This window comes from Otolemur garnettii, unplaced genomic scaffold (genome assembly GCF_000181295.1).
Source record: "Otolemur garnettii isolate 467f Iridium unplaced genomic scaffold, OtoGar3 scaffold00190, whole genome shotgun sequence".
Taxonomy (NCBI): Eukaryota; Metazoa; Chordata; class Mammalia; order Primates; family Galagidae; genus Otolemur; species Otolemur garnettii.
The window spans coordinates 2015352-2034169 of record NW_003852585.1 but is presented as its reverse complement, the minus strand read 5'-3'; the positions used below and the strand labels follow the sequence as shown (position 1 = coordinate 2034169).

Sequence of the window (18818 nt, the reverse complement as noted above, 5' to 3'; positions counted from 1 at the left end):
CTAAGTATTTTTTAAATTGTTATTGCTACTGTAAATGGAATTCTTTACCCTTATATCCTCGAACTCATCAATTTTTAACTGGTGTGCCATGAAAGGATCTTAGGAGTGCCATGAATATTTTTTAAGGTCATTAATTAAATAGCTTTTGAAAGAAGTTCAAAAAACAGCAAGTGTACTCTTGTTTTACTCTTTTTTTTTTTTTTTGGATCAACATAATTTAAGTGTGCCATGGAAGTTTAACTACAGGTTCAAGTGTGCCATGATATTTAAAAAAAGGTTGAAAAATACTATATACTAACCAAGAACTATCTGAAAAATAAATTAAAACAATTATATTTGCAATAGCATAAAGAAATAAACACTTGGGAGTAAATTTAATCAAGGACACGAAGAACGATCTGTACACTGAAAACTACAAAACATTGATGAAAGAAATTAAAAACAGAAATGAAGGGAACTATATCCTACATTCATGCACTAGAGGAATATCATCAAAATGTCCATATGATACCAAAGTGATCTACAAATTCAGTGCAACTCTAATCAAAACTGCAATATCACATTTCACAAAAATAGAAAAAAATTCCTAAAATTTGTATGGAACTAGAAAAGACCCTGAATAGCCAAAAAATTTGGAATAGAAGGGACAAAAAAGGAGGCAGCATACTCTCTAGTTTCGAAATACAAGCTATCGTAATCAAAACAGCGTGGTACTGGCAAAAAGACACATCAACCAATATAACAGGATAGAAAGCTCAAAAGTAAATCCAAATATTTACAGTCCATTGACCTTCAACAAAGATGCCAAAAACACACACACCAGAGAAAGGACAGTATCCCTAATAAATGGTTTTGAGAAAACTGAATATCCACTTACAGAAGAATTAAATTGAACCTTTATCTCACACTATATACAAAAATCAACTCAAAATGGATAAAAGACTTAAATGTAAGACCTGAAATTGTAAAGATACTAGATAAAATGAGAAAAAAGCTCCACAAAATTGGTTTGAACATCAATTTCTTGGATAGGTCTCTAAATGCACAAAGAAAAATAAAAGTAAACAAACGATATTGCACCAAATTAAAGAGCTTCTGCACAGTAAAGGAAAGCATTAACAGAGTGAGGAGATAACCCATGACTGGGAGAAAATATTTGCAAGCCATATATCTTAAAACAAAGGAGTTGGCCTGGTCTAGCCCTGGCCCTGTCCCAATCCCCAGCCTGTCCACTCTGGCAGCTGAGCAGCTCCATGGGGCACTCAGATGGGCTCCCAGAGCAGCCCAAGCCCATGAGGGCCACACACTATGCCACCGTTGCTGATTAGACGGAGGTACACTGCCCCCTCCACGCCAGGAGGAGTGGAGGATCAATGCGGTTCAAGAATCGATTCCAGCAGTTCATGAACCACTGGGCCCTAGCCAATGGCTGCTACATACCAACTTGGTAGGAACATGCTGCTAACTGTTGTACACATGCATTCCTCACTGTCCCAGCCATTGTGAGCAGTGCCCTCCTCCAGTGGCAGTCTGATGACTGCTCGGAAAAGCTAACAGCATGGCTTTATGGAATGGGCCTTTGTGCCCTCTTCATTATCTCTACAGTAAACGTGAAAATATTATATCATGGACAAAGAGCCACTTAAGGACAGTGGAGCTTTGTTTCCACATGTGTGATATAATGGTTATCTATTTCTTCATTGCTGCTTCTTATGCTCCATGGTTAAATCTCCATGAACTTGGACCCCTGGCATCTCATATGCATTGGTTTACCTGGCTCCTGGCAACTGGAGTAACCATTCATGTATTTCTCTACCATTAAAAGTATAAAGTGGTTGAATTCTTTTTCCATCTCATGATGGGATTTTCTCCAGCCTTGGTGGTAACATCAATGAATAACACTGACGAACTTCATGAACTTGCCTGTGGAGGCTTCACAGGCTTAATTTATTGCCTAGGTCGGAGTTGTGTTCTTCAAGAGTGATGGCATCTTTCCATTTGCTCATGCCATCTGGCACCTGTTTGTGGCCACGGCAGCTGCAGTGCATTACTACGCCATTTGGAAATACCTTTACTCAAGTCCTATGGACACTATGCAACACTTATGACCAGTTTTCTACAATGTCCCCAAACCAGTATTATTTCAACTACAGCACTTGGGAGTGGGGTAGGAGCTGAAAACTGAACAGGGAAAGAAAAAAAAGTAGAAGATGACAACTACACTGACTTCCTTTATATCTTTTGCATATAATTACTGTGAAAGTATAAAAGCTGTGTTCTGGGATTTTTCCCAACACAGCAAATAAATAAGGTAGTGAATTAATTTTCATTCCATTCCACTATCATGAAGGACTCTGGATAGGCTTGGCCAGCTGATGTTTACAAACCAGAATTTTGTATTTTAATTTTACAGATTTTACTACGTGATTTTTCTAAATTACTAGGTCTAGTTGTAAGTCAGTGCAATAACAAAGCTTGTTTTTAAAAAAATAGTTTCTATGACTTTCCCATTTGCTGCATAAAGAATCATGAAGAGAACTTACACTTCTTTTCACCATGTTTCATCTTGGCATAACATGGTTATTTTTTAAATAGAAACTTTAGTTTTTTGTAAATTTTTAAAAAACATTTCATTGAAACACACCTCTGCAGTTCCTCATTCATGTGAATTTGTGCAGCAAGCAGTCAACATTCCACAAATGAACAAACATTGTACCTCTTCTGATAGTTTTATTAAGCAAGGAGAAATTGCCAATTTTTTAAAACTGCAGTTTTCCAAACTTTTCTGCCAACCTCTGACTCTGAATTCTGTGCTGCTTTGGGATATGTACTTGACCTAGCTTGTTTTACCAGTGATGGAAAAGTATTTTCATATCATTAACTTTTTCCAAAACATTCAGCTTTTTCTCTATGTCTTTGCCATGTTCTCTCTTCAGGGCCTCTTTCAGCAGTGAAAGGGTATTCTGTATGTGATGGGATTGTCCGGTTGGCCCTCTGCTAGAAACTCCTGAAGAGCTGCATGAATTATGGTGAATAGTTGTATTGCCTGTTTGATGCCCAGTAGTTTAGTCATTGTCACATAACTTTATATAATCAGTTTGCTGTTTATTTTAAATTGTGGAATTAGATGCATAAATTCACCTTTCTAACTTTCCTCTGTACTTCCCAATATACTATTTTTTTATAGAAAAATATTTCAAGTATTGTTTGACAGGAAGAAACTCATGTGTCTGTAATCCTTAGATTGTATTCTGGCTCAGTGGAGTGGTATTTATGCATTATTTTTGATTTTTTTCTCAGTGTCATATATTAACATATTAGTTGCTTTGTTGATTAATGTCTCTTGTCAGTGTTTTAATAAATGAAATAGTGCTGCCTTTAGATCAGGTGCCGATACTGTTTTCAACTGTCAATTTGATAATAAGCTTATCCATTGAAATTATGTACTAATATGGTTTTTTAAAAAGGTTTATTTTGTGCGCACATGTTTAAAACTCTCTTGGGTGAATTATATGAGAATAAGGAACAGAATAACTGGCACTTGCTAGAGAATTCTTAATACAGACAAGGTACCCAGTGATGACACCAACCAGCCCATCACTATCTGAATGATTCTGAACATCCGGATGACTCTTGTTTTACTGTATATATATTTTACTTTCAATATACTAACTTTTTTTGGATTCGTTAAGTCTGCTCAAAAGTAGCACTTTCAAAACCACTAAAATATGTCTAAAAATTGTGCTATAAACTACAATAAAATTGTTACTTGGATTTGTAAAAAAATAAAAATAAAAAATAACAAAGGAGTTAATATCCAAAACATATAAAAACTCAAATAACTCAGCAGCAAAGAAACAAATTACCCAGTTAAAAAATGGGCAAATGGTCTTCTCAAAAGAGATTTGAATGGCCAACAGGTATATTAAAAAAATGCTCAACATGCCTTATCACTAGGGAAATACAAATTAAAACCAAAGGCTGGTATCATCTTATACCTGGTAGAATGGCTATCATCCAAAAAATGAATGATTGGTAAGGCTATGGAAAAACGAGCACCCAGACACTGTTAGTGGGAATGTAAATTAGTACAGCCAGTATGGAAAATAGTATAGAGGTTCTTCAAAAAAACTAAAAGCAGAATTACCATATGAATCTAGTAATCTCCCTCTGGGCATATATCTGGAGGAATTGAAACTGGTATGTCAAAGACAGATCTGCCATCCCATGTTTATTTCAGCATCATTCATAACAGCCAGACATGGAAGCAACCTAATTATACATCAGCAGATGAATGGATAAAGAAAATGTGATACACACACATACACACACAACTAAATACTATAGAGTCTTTAAAAGGAAGGAAATTCTATCATTCACAATGACATGAATGGAACTAGAGGATATCATGCTAAGTGAAATAAGCCAGCCACGGAAAGATAACTGCTGTATGACTTCACTTATATGCGGAATCTGACAAAGCCAATCTCATACAAACAGAGCAGAAAGGTGGTTACCAGAGGCGGTGTGGGAGTGGGAGAAGGAAGGAATGGAGAAAGGGAAAATGTTTCAGTGAGATGGGAGGAATAAGTTTCAGTGGCTCATTACACTGCATGGTGACCAAAATTAATAATATTGCATCATATATTTTAAAATTGCTAAAAAGAATAGACTTTTACCATTCTTACTACAAAAAAAAAGGTTGGGAGGTAATGATATGTTATTAGCTTGACTGAATCTTTTTACAACATACAGATAGACCAAAACATTTATTATACCCTATGAATATATACATTGTCAATTAAAAATAACTACCTTTGTATGAAACAAAAAAATACTGAAATACTCTCCTGAAATGGTCATTTCCCTTTAGACAGTAACATGAAGGTAACACCACAAAACAAAATCAGTTGAAGCCACTGTAAGATATACTGAATTGGTATCTATCCATAAACAAACTACCACCACCATAAATAAAAAATAAAAACAAAAAAATATAGACTTCAGTCCACGAGAAGATTGAAGGTTCAGGTATCTGGAACACGATGTACAATCTCATCTCACAGAACACCTTCTCCATAGTATGACTCCTGCAAGAGAGCATGGTGGAGCCCACTGCTGCACTGATGATGGGTGTAAGTTCTCTGATCCTGCCCCAGGTCTCACAAAGGCTACTCTGCATTTTCTCCCCAGGCCCCAGCACCTCCATTTACACTACCAGCTCTGACTAATCATGCATAACTGAAAAGGTCCTAGGGAAAAGCTTTTCACAAAATTATTTGTGGACACATCTACCCAACCCTTTGTCCTACTGAACTTGACAGCTACTATTCCCTCTAGATGGACATGCGGTTTGCCGCGGGGGTACAGTGTTATCAATTTTCAAGCAAATCACTATTAGTGCATACTGGAATTGCTCAAGTAATAGGCAGTGGATGATGGGAGCCAGGTTTCTCACTGTTAGAGAGAGAAAGGTTACAGATAAGAGGAACAACCTAGAAAGATCCATGGGATAATGGATTAGAGTCCTTACTAGAATCATGTTTAGCTTTATATGTACACAGTATAAGTTGCTTAAACAGTGAGATACGTTCTGAGAAATGCATCATTAGGCAATTCTGTCATTGTGCCAACATCATAGAGTGTAACTTATGCAATACTAGGTGGTATAGCCTACTCCATACCTAGACTGCATGGTGTAACCAATTGCTCCTAGGCTACACATGTGTACAACATGTTACTGTATACCGTAAATAAGTGTAATACAATGGTAAATATTTGTGTATTGAAATGTATCTAAACTTAGAAAAAGTACAGTAAAAATATGGCACTGTAATCTTATTGGACCACCATTGTATATGTGGTCTGTCATTGACTGAAACATCAAAAGGGTATTACTGTAGACAGGCACATATAGAAATATTTGTAGACATGGGCTAGTTCACCAACATTACCTTGCTCTGTCAACTGAGAGGGCCTGGAAGCAACAACACCTAACTACCAGTGAGCATATCTAGCACCGAGAACTTGGCCTGTAATACTACTCTCTAGTAAAAGGAACCAGGGCTCCTTCGAGAAATGGCTGATTTTAGAACTAGGGAAGTAAATATAGAAGATAAGCCTGAAGCATCTCATAGTGCTGGGAAGTAAGGAAGGACTTTTCAAAAATCATATTGATAGATATATGTTAACGGGGCACAGGAACCAACTGAAAGGGCTCCCGATAGTTACAGCTGGAACAATGTAAGCAACAAAATTAAGTAGTATAGGATTATACCCCAAAGTTAAAATATCCATGAGGCCATGCTGATATAAATGCATGATTGAATAGGCCTGGTACAAAAGCTCACAGCTATAATCCTAGCACTCTGGGAGGCCAAGGTTGGCAGATTGTTGAGCTCAGGAGTTCAAGACCAGCTTGAGCAAGAGTGAGACCCTATGTCTACTAAAAATAGAAAAACTAGCTGGGCGTTGTGGCATGTGCCTATAGTCCCAGCTACTCATGAGGATGAGTAGCTGTTGAGCCCAGGAGTTTGAGGTTGCTGTGAGGTATGATGCCATAGTACCCAGAATGACAGAGTGAGACTCTGTCTAAAAAAAAAAAAAAAAAGAAGAAGAAATGATTGAATAAATAGAGAAAACAGGCAAATCTCCCATGTAGAAGAATTGAAATTAATTTATGTAGCTATTTCTCCTCCTCACTTACTTATGTGAGGAGGTGAAGTATACCTCCTCCCTCCCTAAGTGTTGGCTGCTCATAGTGACCTCCTTCCAAAGATTACAGTACTGGGGGTGGGGGGAACTTTAATCTTTACAGAGGAAAAAGCTTAAAAACACTACTTTGGCTGGGTGACCAAGGTCTGCATTAATAATGAGTCATGTTGACAATATGTTCTCTTATGATGAGAATGGTATTTTACCTCCATGGTCTTCCTCCCACAAACCTATAACCCCAGTCTAATCATGAGGAAAAACATCACAAGAATCCCAACTGGGGACACTGTATGAAATACCTGACCAATCCTTCCCGAAACTATAAAGATCAAAGCCAAAGAAAGTCTACGAAATTGTCACAGCCTGAGGAGTCTAAGGAGCCATGATGACTGACAGTCATGTGGATTGGAGAGGACATTGGACTGGATCCAAAAACACAAAAGGACTTTGGATAAAAACTAAGGAAATATGAATAAAGTATAGACTTTAGTTAATAATAGTGCATTAGTAATAGTTCACTAATTGTGACAAATGTATCATGTAACATAAAATGTTAATAATAGGGAAAACTGGGTATGGAGCTTCTGGAATCTCTCTGTACTAGCTTTGCAATTTTTCTGTAAATCTGAGTGTTTAAAAATAAAGTTTATCTTTTAAGAATCAATTTCCTATAGCAAAAAATTAAGTAGTAATCACAAAATGAAGAGATATAGGTCATATAACCTCAAAACCATTTAGTGGTAACCACTAAATGAAGAGATACAGGTCATATAACCTCAAAACCAGGCAAGAAGAGAAAAATGAAAGGACAACACCAACAAGCAAAATTCAATCAACCCAATAAAAGTCATCAAAGGAAAAAAGAATAACCATGTTAAAGAGAAAACAAACTTTAACACTGTAATATATATAATCATATTAGTAAAAAATGAGTATAAAGGGGAGCCAGGTGCAGTGGCTCACACCTGTAATCTCAGCACTCCGGGAGGCTGAGGCCAGCAGATTGTCTGAGCTCAGGATTATGAGACCAGCCTAGGCAAGAGCAAGATCCCGCCTCTAAAAATATAGGCAAGCACTGTGGCAGGTGCCTATAATCCCAGCTACTCAGGAGGCTGAGGCAAGAGGATCAATTGAGCCCAAGAGTTTGACGGTGCTGTGAGCTATGATGCCATGGCACTCTACCCAGAGTGCCAGAGTGAGACTCTGTCTCAAAAAAAAAAAAAAAACCCAGCATATATGGGCTAAATCTCCTATTAAAAGACAAATGGGATTAAAAAGTGTCTAACTACATGCAATTGATAAAATATACATCTAAAACAAAAGGGAAAAATGTAGAGGATAGGAAAATGAATATACACCAAGCAAACACTAACAGGGAGGAAACAGGTGTAGTAACAATAATATAACAAGAAAAATTCTAGATACAGAGCTCTAAATAGGAAAAGACCAATATTATATGGGAATAAATCATATAATCTACCAAGATAAAAGTAATGGCACTTAATAATCTAGCTACAAAAATTCTAAGGTAGACTTTTGCCTTTTTTTTTTTTTAAACAGGGTCTCACTCTATTGTCCAGGGTAGAATGCTTTGGTATCATCACGGCTCACAGCAACCCCAAACTCCTGGGCCCAGCAATCTTCCTGCCTCAGCCCAAGTAGCTGGGACTACCTGCATTCACCACTATGCCCAGCTAATATTTTCTTTAATAGATGGGGTCTTGCTACTGCCAGGATTGTGTGCAAACTCCTGGCCTCAAGTGGTCCTCCTCCCTTGGCCTCCCAAATTGCTGGTATTACAGGTGTGAGCCACCATGCTCAGCCTGCTTCTTGCTATGAGGGAATAACTGGTATCAGAACACCTTTTAAATTGTAAAACATAAAGCTGACAGAACACAAGAGGCAACTGCTCTCAGCAATGAACAAGCAGTAAGAGAGTATAAACCCTGAGAGTAGGAAAATTATAATAGCTAAATCCAACAGGTAATCCCAGATTGGATCCTGAATCTATAAAAGCCATTATTGAGACAAACTGGCAAAACTTGAGTAAGGTCTGTGGACCAGATGGCTGTTAAATTTCCTAATTTTGATGAAAATACTCTAGTTGGAAGGAGGGTGTCCTTGTTTTTAAGAATTGTACACTGACGCACTGCAAGTTGCAGTTGTATAACATCTGCAACTGATTCTGAAATGGTTCAGAGAAAGCTATTTGGAGATATACACATGTGCATGGGTGAAACACACATAGCAAATGTGAGAAAACTAGGAAATCCAGGTAACAATGTAGTGAACTCTTTGTATTAGACATCATTGGGACAAATGGTGAAACTTGAATGGGGTCTGAGGATTAGGTAGTAATGTACCAAGGCTAATTTTGTGAGTCAGGTGGTTGCACTGTGAATTTGTAAAACAATGTACTTATTTGTAAGAAATACACTCTAAAGGACTGGAGGAGGCAATGGGGTATCAGGTAATAACCAACTTAATCTCAAGTGGTTTGTTTGTTTGTTTGTTTGCAGGGCAGGGGGCACAAGTTCCTTGCATTGTACTTGCAAATTGTCTGTTAAGTCTGAACTTACTCTAACATTTAAAAAATTAAAACAGGTTTGGTGGGGGTGAGGAGGGGAGAAAAAATAAATAAATAAATGAATAATTAAAATATGTGGGGCAGCACCTGTATCTAATGAGTAGGGTGCTGGCCCCATATACCAAGGGTGGTGGGTTCAAACCCGGCCCCAGCCAAACTGCAACAACAACAAAAAAATAGCCAGGCCTTCTGGCAGGCGCTTATAGTCCCAGAAACTCAGGAGGCTGAGGCAAGAGAATCGCCTAAGGCCAAGAGTAGGAGGTTGCTGTGAGCTGTGTGATGCCACAGCACTCTACGGAGGGCGATAAAGTGAGACTCTTGTCTCTACAAAATAAATAAATAAATAAGTAAAACAAAATACACATATATTTCAACCCAGCAATTGTAGATCGCAGTAGAAGTATGTAGAAGTACTGTACATACTTATAAGCACCTGTTATAGAAAAATACTTGCAACATGTACCCAAAGAAGTACATATAAGAATGCTTACAATAGCAAGAAGAAATTGAAACAGCAAAGAGGAATAGTTAATTATTGCACAGCTGTTGAAAGAATGGTATAATCTTGCATATAATTAATTATTGCACAGCTGTTGAAAAGAATGGTATAATCCAATATACCAACATGAGAGAGATCCCCAAGATACAGTAGTAAATAAAGCAAAGTGAAGTATTTTTTCCATTTGTGTGTGTATCTGTATCTATATCCATACAAATTTTCTGGAAGTCTAAACAGGGAAACTGATAAAAGTAGTTATATTTAGAGAATTAGAATAGGGACTCTTTTTCTTGTGTTTAATCCTGTATATGTGTTTCTCTTATAATAATTACAAGTTTTGTATCAATCCTCCAAAGCCATAAGTCTATCATCCCACTGGGTTTTCCTTCACAACTCTCTCTCCTTTTTCAACCAAGAATTGCAAAAGTAGCTTCCTCTGAATAACATCTCACTCAGTAAGATGTTTCTAGCCTCATTTATTCCTGGACTATTTGCTGATGTATCTTGCTACATGTCATCAAGTAAAGATGTTAAGAGGAACATCATACAATTCTGTAGTATTTATTAATCTGTTGTTGACCTTGGGGGGATAGATCCAAACCATCTATGGATAAAACCATTCAATCTAATCTAGATACTCAGCTATTAAAACTTCTTCAAAGAGAAAATATTCTCATGAGGGATATCACGTCTCAAATAGTATAAAATAGTCAGTCTATACCTTTTCTATGCAATTTATGAACAACTCAGTTTTGGACACAGGCAGACAGGGACCCTCTGTGTTGGTTGTCACAAGCTCACCCTCTGGCAGCATCACACATTAGAAATTAGCTAATTTGTGGTAGGCTCAATTCACAACCTCCATATCCCTATAACTGGGGAGCAGTTCAAGTACTCAGTAAAAAAGTTACCTCTTTTCATGGCAGTGAGCCACAAAGATTTTCTTTTAATGGAAAAAGCATGTAGTGAGCTGGTAGTATCTGTCTGAAAGCACCCTTTCAGGTAGAGCAGAACTTTAGAAATATTTCTCACAGACTTGTGTGTATTCTCAAGAACATCTATTTCATAAGCAAAGATGTGTTCACTCTGATTACCCAAACTATGTCACCAGTACGTGGTACCTGATATTACTTTGTGACAAAATGCATTTGGATTTCATGCCAAGAGCAAACATTTCTGCAAAGGAATGTGTCTGCTGCCTGCAGCTGGATTAATAACTGCAGAGGTATCGAGGACCCCTGGCTGCAACGTCAGCAGGATTCAAGCAGGAAAATCAGCACCTCTCAAGTGGCCAATTACATCTATCCCCCTGCTCTCTAAGGATGATTTCTATTCTGTTTTTTCCTCTGTACATGTAAGCAGCTTGCAATTTGGGGGGAAGAGGATCCAGTATAAATTTTAAGTGAATAAATACTCACCTAAACTGCTTTGGCTTTCAGATTTTAAAATCTCAACCATCTTCTGCAAATGAATAAGAAAGAGTACCAGGGACAGCTTAGACTGGTAAAATTTAGATGCATCATCTCAGGATTTTCCATTTGGCTGCCCTAATGGAAGTTCCATCAATACCCACACTGAAGTTTGTCCAGGAAAGCCATGATGCCAGTCACCTGTCTGTGATCTGGGCTACTGCCTATATCTACACAAGAACCCTAAGGGAATAGAGCTATTTCTCCAAAAGAAAACCAACTTGGTCAACAGCAACACTATTAACAAATGCAACGGAAGCCTGCTGTGGGGTGGACCAGAATCAAGGCAGACTTAGGGGAAGCAAATCATGATCCAGAAAATACAAGTGTGGCACAAGCCTCAAGGTCACTTGAGTTCAAGGAGCAAGATTAAAATCAGTCCCAAAAGATACAGTCTACTGATGGAGAGGTTGGGGACATAGCTTGATTTAGCTGGAAATGACCTACGTAATGAGGATGCTCTCTCATAGTAAGATAAAGCCTTCATACCATGCAGCTGCTTGTAAAGCCTTGTGTTTCCCCTGCCTTCTGGCGCGGGCCATGGGGCTGAGATTACTAAAAAGAAAGCATTCAGGTCAGAAAAACAACTTCACGCCTCCCTACCACCATAGGGAGAAACTGCTTGTGAGAAATCTATGCAACAAACTCACTGACACATGTGGTCAATTTTACAAATGTCTCTTTGGTGAAATTTTCTCCCCAAACAAGTAAATATCCTTCTCCCACCTCATGCTACACAGGGTGAGGGCAAACCAAACATACTACTTATGTTAGTCTCAGATTTCCCTGATTTTTTGCACCATTTTAACTCTCGTAGCCTCAATCTAGATTTGAACACATTTGTCTTAATAAATTTATGCCTTCACACCTCAAAGCATGCTGAGTAATTAATATCCTCTGGGTTAGCTGAGCACTGCAGCATCACCAGTGAACATGAAAATGTCTTTCCTCTTATTCTGATTACTAAATGGATTTAGCTGAGATTACCACCTGAGCTCCAACTAGTTTCATGAATAAATTTAAAGCACTCCCAGAGAGGACAATAATGACACAAAGGCAGTCATTCACTAGAAGGCAGAGATCAGCATTTCAGGTCACAACAGCCACCACCACCAATCCATCTGCAGTGGCCATGAGAAGCCCAGCTCCAGTGCTCACGGGGACACCTCCTCCAGTTACCTGCCACAGAATAGAAAACTTCACAACAAGGGATCCTTGAGATGCAGATGCCGTGGCTAAGACTCTTATTTCCAGGAAGCATCTCAGTGTCCTATGTGGCAGGTTGCCTGATTTTAAATGTGGGGGGAGAACGTTGTTGTTTGCTTAAAAAAAATTGTGTAAGTCATATGACTGATGAGCTTGTACCTTCCTATACAGAAAGGTAACATCTACCATGGATGTTCACAGGGGAAATGCCAAATGCGCTTTGCATGCTGGAAGGATAACCTTTTCCACAGACATCCAAGCTGAGAGCTAGGGGGCTCCTCAGCAAAAAAGAAAACAAGGTGGGTGCCAGGACTTAGGGTGAGGGATACAGAGACTGGCCACTAAAGGGTATGGGATTTCTTTGGGGGTGATGGAAATGTTCTGGAATGGGATAGTGACAGCTGTCCAACATAATGAATATATTTTTAAAAAAACACAAAAATGTAGACTTTAAAATGGTGAACTGTATGTTTTGCAAGGTTATGTCTCAATTTTTTTTATGAGTCGCTGTCTCCATGTACTCCCCATGGCATCAGCTCTGTGGGGAGTACCGTGGGACCACATAAATCATGTGCTCTTTTAACAGGTGGGAGCCCAAGGACTCAAGGGGTTCATCGTCAGGTAGCAGAAACAGAAGCGGTCCCATGGCCAGAAGCTATGAGGTCTCGGCCCGGTTTGCCACCCACTGACTGTGGGTCCTAATCACGTGACCCATAGGAGTGACCTGTTCCCTATAAAGAAAACCAAGTTATCATACCTGACTACTCCACTTCTCCCAGAATAAGACAGATGATATGATGAAAATAAAACCACCAGGGACAGATAAGGTGCTATCATGGTGTATCAAGAGGGCTGGGTCCCATGCTGGCCCTATGACAAGAGGCACACTGCTCTCAGGGCCACAGTTTCTATGAAGTAGTACAAGATACTAAGTGCTTTGGCAAAGGTGGCACTGCTGGTGTCACATGTAGAAATGGGACCCAGGCTTCCCAACTCTGGTCTAAGGCTATTCCAGGACAACACATGAGGATATCAGTACTGGTGGCCAGTTTGGGAACCCAATAGCCTGGATTCATATCCCAGCTCTGTCACTCACCAGCAGAGACATCCTGGGCAAGGGACTTGGCAGCTGCATGCCTCAGTTTCCTCATCTGTAAGATGGAGATAACAACAGACCCTACAGCAGTAGGTTAATGTGAGGATGAAATGGTCACTATATAAAAAGTGTTTAGCACAGTTATCTGATGCAGGGATCTGTCAAATGTTAGCTATTATTGTTATCATATTTGACACTAAGCAGAATCTACTATCAGATCTACTTGTATATAAGTGTATATAAGTATAAGTGTATATAAGTATATAAGTATATACTTAGGAGAGTAATGCTAAAATGTTCAAAAGCTTAGTACATATGGAGAAAACAGAGCCACATTCTCATCTAAACTCACCGTGTGTGTGATGAATCTTTTGATTCTGCTGATATGACATAAGCCTGGGAAACTTAGGGACAAGAACGTCAGTGATTTGGACCAGGCCATCCCAAGATGCTTTTAAGCTACAGTCACTTGACTAATAGCAATGTATGTGGCATTTCCTATCCCCGCACCCAATATAAACACCAGTGGATAGCCGGACGCTGTAGTGGGTGCCTGTAGTACCAGCTACACAAGAGGCTGAGGCAGGAAGATCACTTGAATCCAGGAGTCTGAGGTTGCTGTGCTGACGCCATAGCACCCTAGGCTGGGTGACAGAGTGAGACTCTGTCTCAAAAAAATATAAACGAACACATACTAGTAGATTTCTGCATACTGTCTTAAGTGAGGTGAAAAGCTGTGTCTGGTTGATGCTGTGTATGTGAAAATTTCCAAATCTTGGCCCAGCAGAGTGGAATAGGACCTCAGAGACCAACCAGTCGACTCATTTTAGAGATAAAGATAATCCATTCAAAGATTTGAGTTTTTTTAAGTTCTGTTTCAACAACGATGGAAGATTCTCCTTACAAGACAGCTCACTGTGTAGTGCCAATGCATTTGAATGAAACCTGGGTTGCATCACGGTCCCCCAAAGAGACAGGCTGGAAGAGAGCCTGTTGGATCCAAGACAGTCTTGAAGGCAAAGCAATTATGTCAGATCCAGATACAGCCTTAGGTAGGGGCTTCCCTGTCCATGTTTACGAGCAGGCTTAGAGGTAGAATCCATGTCTATACTTGCCAGCTCCCATCAAGATTTTAGCCCTGCTACCTGGCCAGGCAAATGGGAGAAATGTGCTGACAGCCTGAGGCAGCTCCTCCTATATGTCCCCAATAGGGGACCTTTCTCCTGAACCCCGTCCTGCAGGTCCTCCCCTACCCAGGCAAGATTTCCACAGCTTCTCCCAGGAAGGATGTCGCGAACTGGCTTCTGTCTTCCCTCGTGCTGGCAATCCTGGTCCTAGCTATCCTCGCACTAATACTACTCAGTCTTGATTACTGTCATGTTGCAGTACATTTAGAAATTGGAAAGTGCGAGTCCACCAATTCTGTTCTTGTTTTTCAAGATTGTCTGGCTATTTGGGGTCCCTTGAATTTCCATAGAAATTTTAAGATCAGGTTGTCAATTTCTGCCAAAAAGACAGTTGGGATTTTAATAGTGATCGCATTGAATCTTAGATCAATCTGGGAAGTATCACCCCATCTATTGTTAAACATGCTCGAATCTCTCCCATTTTAAACTAGAAAATCTTTTGACTGTACATCCCCATCTCAATACTGCCGTCTCTCCCTCTTCTTCATGGCCAAACTCATAAAGTGACTGTCCTGTCTTGGCTCCCTCCCCTGTGAGTCACTCCTCAATGTGTCAAGTCACCTCACACTCAGCAAGCCCCACACCAACCTAAATGCTTTCCTGAGTTCCCCCATCTGTTTCACTAAATGACATAGCCACTCACTCTGTTGCCCAAGACAAAGACCATCCTGGACATCCTATCCTCTCCCCCCTGCAGCAAAGACACGCCATCACCGACAACTGTCAGTTCCACTTCCACCATGGGCCAGGAGTCCACCACTGTTCCACAGCTGCCACCAAGCTCAGGCAGCCATCACCTTTCATTTGGATAACGCTGAAAGCCCCCACCTGCTCCTTCAGCTCAACTCCCCCCAAACTACTCTCCAGATAGGCAGAGAGACCCCCATTTTCCTTTTTAAACAAACATTATGGCATATCACTTCCCTGTTCAAAACTGTCCCCCCCAAAACCTCCTCATTTCACCAAATATAAACTCTATGCCTAACTATGTCCTGCAAGGCAGCCTAATCTGGTCCATGTAGCCCCCATTGCAGGATGCCTCTCACTGTTTTAGATATCTTTTATTCTTGGTTTGCAAATAATGCATACCCACTGTGGAAACCTGAGAAAATGTTAACAACAGGAAATGATTACAACATGGGTGCCCCTTACAAACACTGTAAGAGTAATAAGCCAATCACACACATATACCCTGTAAGAGTCTACTCCTGTGAAGCACCCAGAGCAGTCACATCCACGGAGGCAGACAAAGCAGAATGGCAGAGTTTTGCAAAATGAAGAAGTTATGAAAACTGTTTGCACAACAATGCGAATACATACACTTAATGCTACTGACAATACACTTAGGAATTGTCAAAGATGGTTTATGCTATGTGGCATTTTTTTTAACCACAATTAAAAACAAACAGCAACTGATTTTTTAAACCATACTTCACAAAGACAAAGCCAACTATCACAGGGCTTGTTAACCTTAAAATCTGAAATGCCAACTAATCAACCATCCCTAGAAAGCAGCAAACTCATCTCCCATGCACTGAGAAGGTAGACTTCTCAGCCGGGGGGTGGGCTGAAGGCCAGGAACCTCTCCCTTCTGAGAATGGCCTGGAGTGAGGGCTCAGACCCTTACTTTTGAAGACATTCATTCATTGCAAAAGACAGGATTTAGGAAAACTTTTCTGTGTTGACTCAAAAACTAGCCAGAGGATTACTCCAGCATTCCATAGGATAAGTCTGTCCCCTATTGTCCACTACAGACCTTTAGTGATCCAGCGCCAAGAGCTCTTGTCCCCTACCACACTCTCTTCAACCCCTTCCTCCGTTTGACTTATGCCACTTTTGCCCATGAACTTGTGTGTGTCACACCTCCAAGAAAAGACTCACTCAGATTCCCTCCCCCAAAACACCTAATGACAAACTGTTGCTTTTATCAACAATGAAACTCAAATTTAACACCTATATACCCAGTTAGGGGGCAAAGCCCTGGCAGCCCTTGGCACTTGTGTGGCACTCTGAAACACTAAGCAATGTGGTGAGCAGTGTCAAAAAAGACACGCCAGCCTTTGGATATCAACACACAGTGCTCCACAACCTCTTTCTGGGGCTGGCTTATCACTGAAGCAGACCAAGGGTCTGCCTTATCCCACAGTGCAAACCTTCGAGGGAGTAAGAACCCACTGGTCTTTGCATCTGTGAAAGAGATACTGGCATCTTGGCTATATAGCACCTGCAGGGAACATTACCAGGCCTGCATCGGCTTGATGTAACTAATCTCTAAATCAGCTAGTTCTTTCTATAGGGGACAGAAATTAAACAAACTATTTAATAATCTGCAAAATAAAATTGCAACTGTTTATTTGCCCTTTCCCCTTCTTACCACTCTGTATTTATGCCTCTGCACACAAGGCTGGGGGGCAGGGTACTAAGGATTTTGAGAATACAACCAGACAGTTAAAAAAAATAAAATGTCGCCTCAATTCAAACAAACACACAAACAAACAAAAAATCCACTAAAAATGATAGGTATCCTGCAAGTCCAGATTGTTGAACATGCCTGGCCAGTTTGGAAAGGGAAGAATAAGGAGCCCAGAGAAAGTATCCTATGAGTCCTGAAGAGGAATGCAACTTGTCCACTTTCTAAATGTATCCCTTAAACACCAACCCAGGCTCAGCAGCCCACCTCCCCACTGAGGCCAGCCAGCTGCAGGCATACTCACCACTAACAACCCAGCAACCAGGCAGACTGTGTTTATCTCCCAATTGCACAGGACACACGAGCCCCTGGAATGGATCACACCTCTCACGTGGCATGTAGGCACCAGCAGACACGCACATAGAAATAAACCTTACAAAGTGCATTCACCTTACAACAAGTGATACTCACAGAAACAACCATTGCAAGGAAAGCATACTCACCCTTAGCTGAGTGAATGGAGTAATATTTTATCTCATTAGAAATGTTAGTTGCAACCCACTAAACTGCTTACCCAGCCCCCTGATGCACTGTGAGTCCCAACCACAGCAATGTTGAATGGCCCCTGACTGGTAAGCCATGTTTTTCTCCTACAAGAGCCAACCCAGGACTGAAAAAAACATCCTGAGCTGGAGCATTTTCTAACCAAATGTGCTAGAAAGCTCCCCACCCAAGTCAAGACATCTGAATTTTAGGTTTCTACTTGGGCAAGTTGTTCCTTCTCTCTGCCTCCATGTTCCCACTCTGAAAGGAATGGATTGGATTAGATGATAAAATAAGACAACTCCTGCTTACTGAATATCTAGTATGGACCAGTTGCCATGCCAGGTGTGTGGCATCAGCACTATAGCAGTCAGCAAGCTGCCATGGCACTGATGAGCTGCGAAGGCCATACGGCTACTCACATCAGTGCCCACTCCAGCATGGCTGCCCTTAAGGCCCCACAGAAGTGCTATGATAACACAGCTGTATTACTTTTCCACACACATGGTTGCTTAAAACAACAAAATTGTATTATCTTACAGTTCTGGAGGTCAAAAGTCTGAAATGGGTGGCACTGGGCTAAAATCAGGACACCAGCAGGCTGTGTTCTTCCTGGAGTTTCTAAAGAAAAATCCACCTCTTGGCCTTTTCCAGCTTCTGGAGGCTGCCTGCTTTGCTTAGCTCCTGGGACTCTCTGCATTTTCAAGGTGAACCACTCCAACTCCTCTCTTAGCATCACATCTCTCCCTACATGAATTACTAGGACCGTTGTGACCACACTAGGCCACTTGATAATCTGGGATAATCTTCCCATCTCAAGATCCATAACTTAATCCTACCTCAAAGTCCCCATCACCATGGAAGGTGACACATTCACAGGTTCCAGAGACTAGGATATGGACATCCATCCCAAGGGGGAAGGAGCACTGCTCTGCTGAACACAGCAGCCTGTACCCATCAGCCTTTTCCCGTGTAAAGCTTTTAACTTGTCCACTACTGCTTGGACAAAGGAATTCTTTTCCATGTTGTCATACGAGGAGTAAAAACCTACTTAAGGCTGGGCGGTTAGGAAAGGTGTCGGCAAGGTGAACTTTCACTAAAACGGAT

General features: G+C 40.4%; 1 protein-coding gene and 1 pseudogene across 1 annotated transcript in view; one reads left to right on the top strand and one right to left on the bottom strand.

The window, feature by feature from the left end:
• Positions 1-18818, bottom strand: part of CD99L2 (CD99 molecule like 2) — a 114546-nt gene that overhangs the window by 63507 nt on the left and 32221 nt on the right. The window lies entirely within an intron of this gene.
• LOC100963895 lies at positions 1374-2108 on the top strand (annotated as a pseudogene).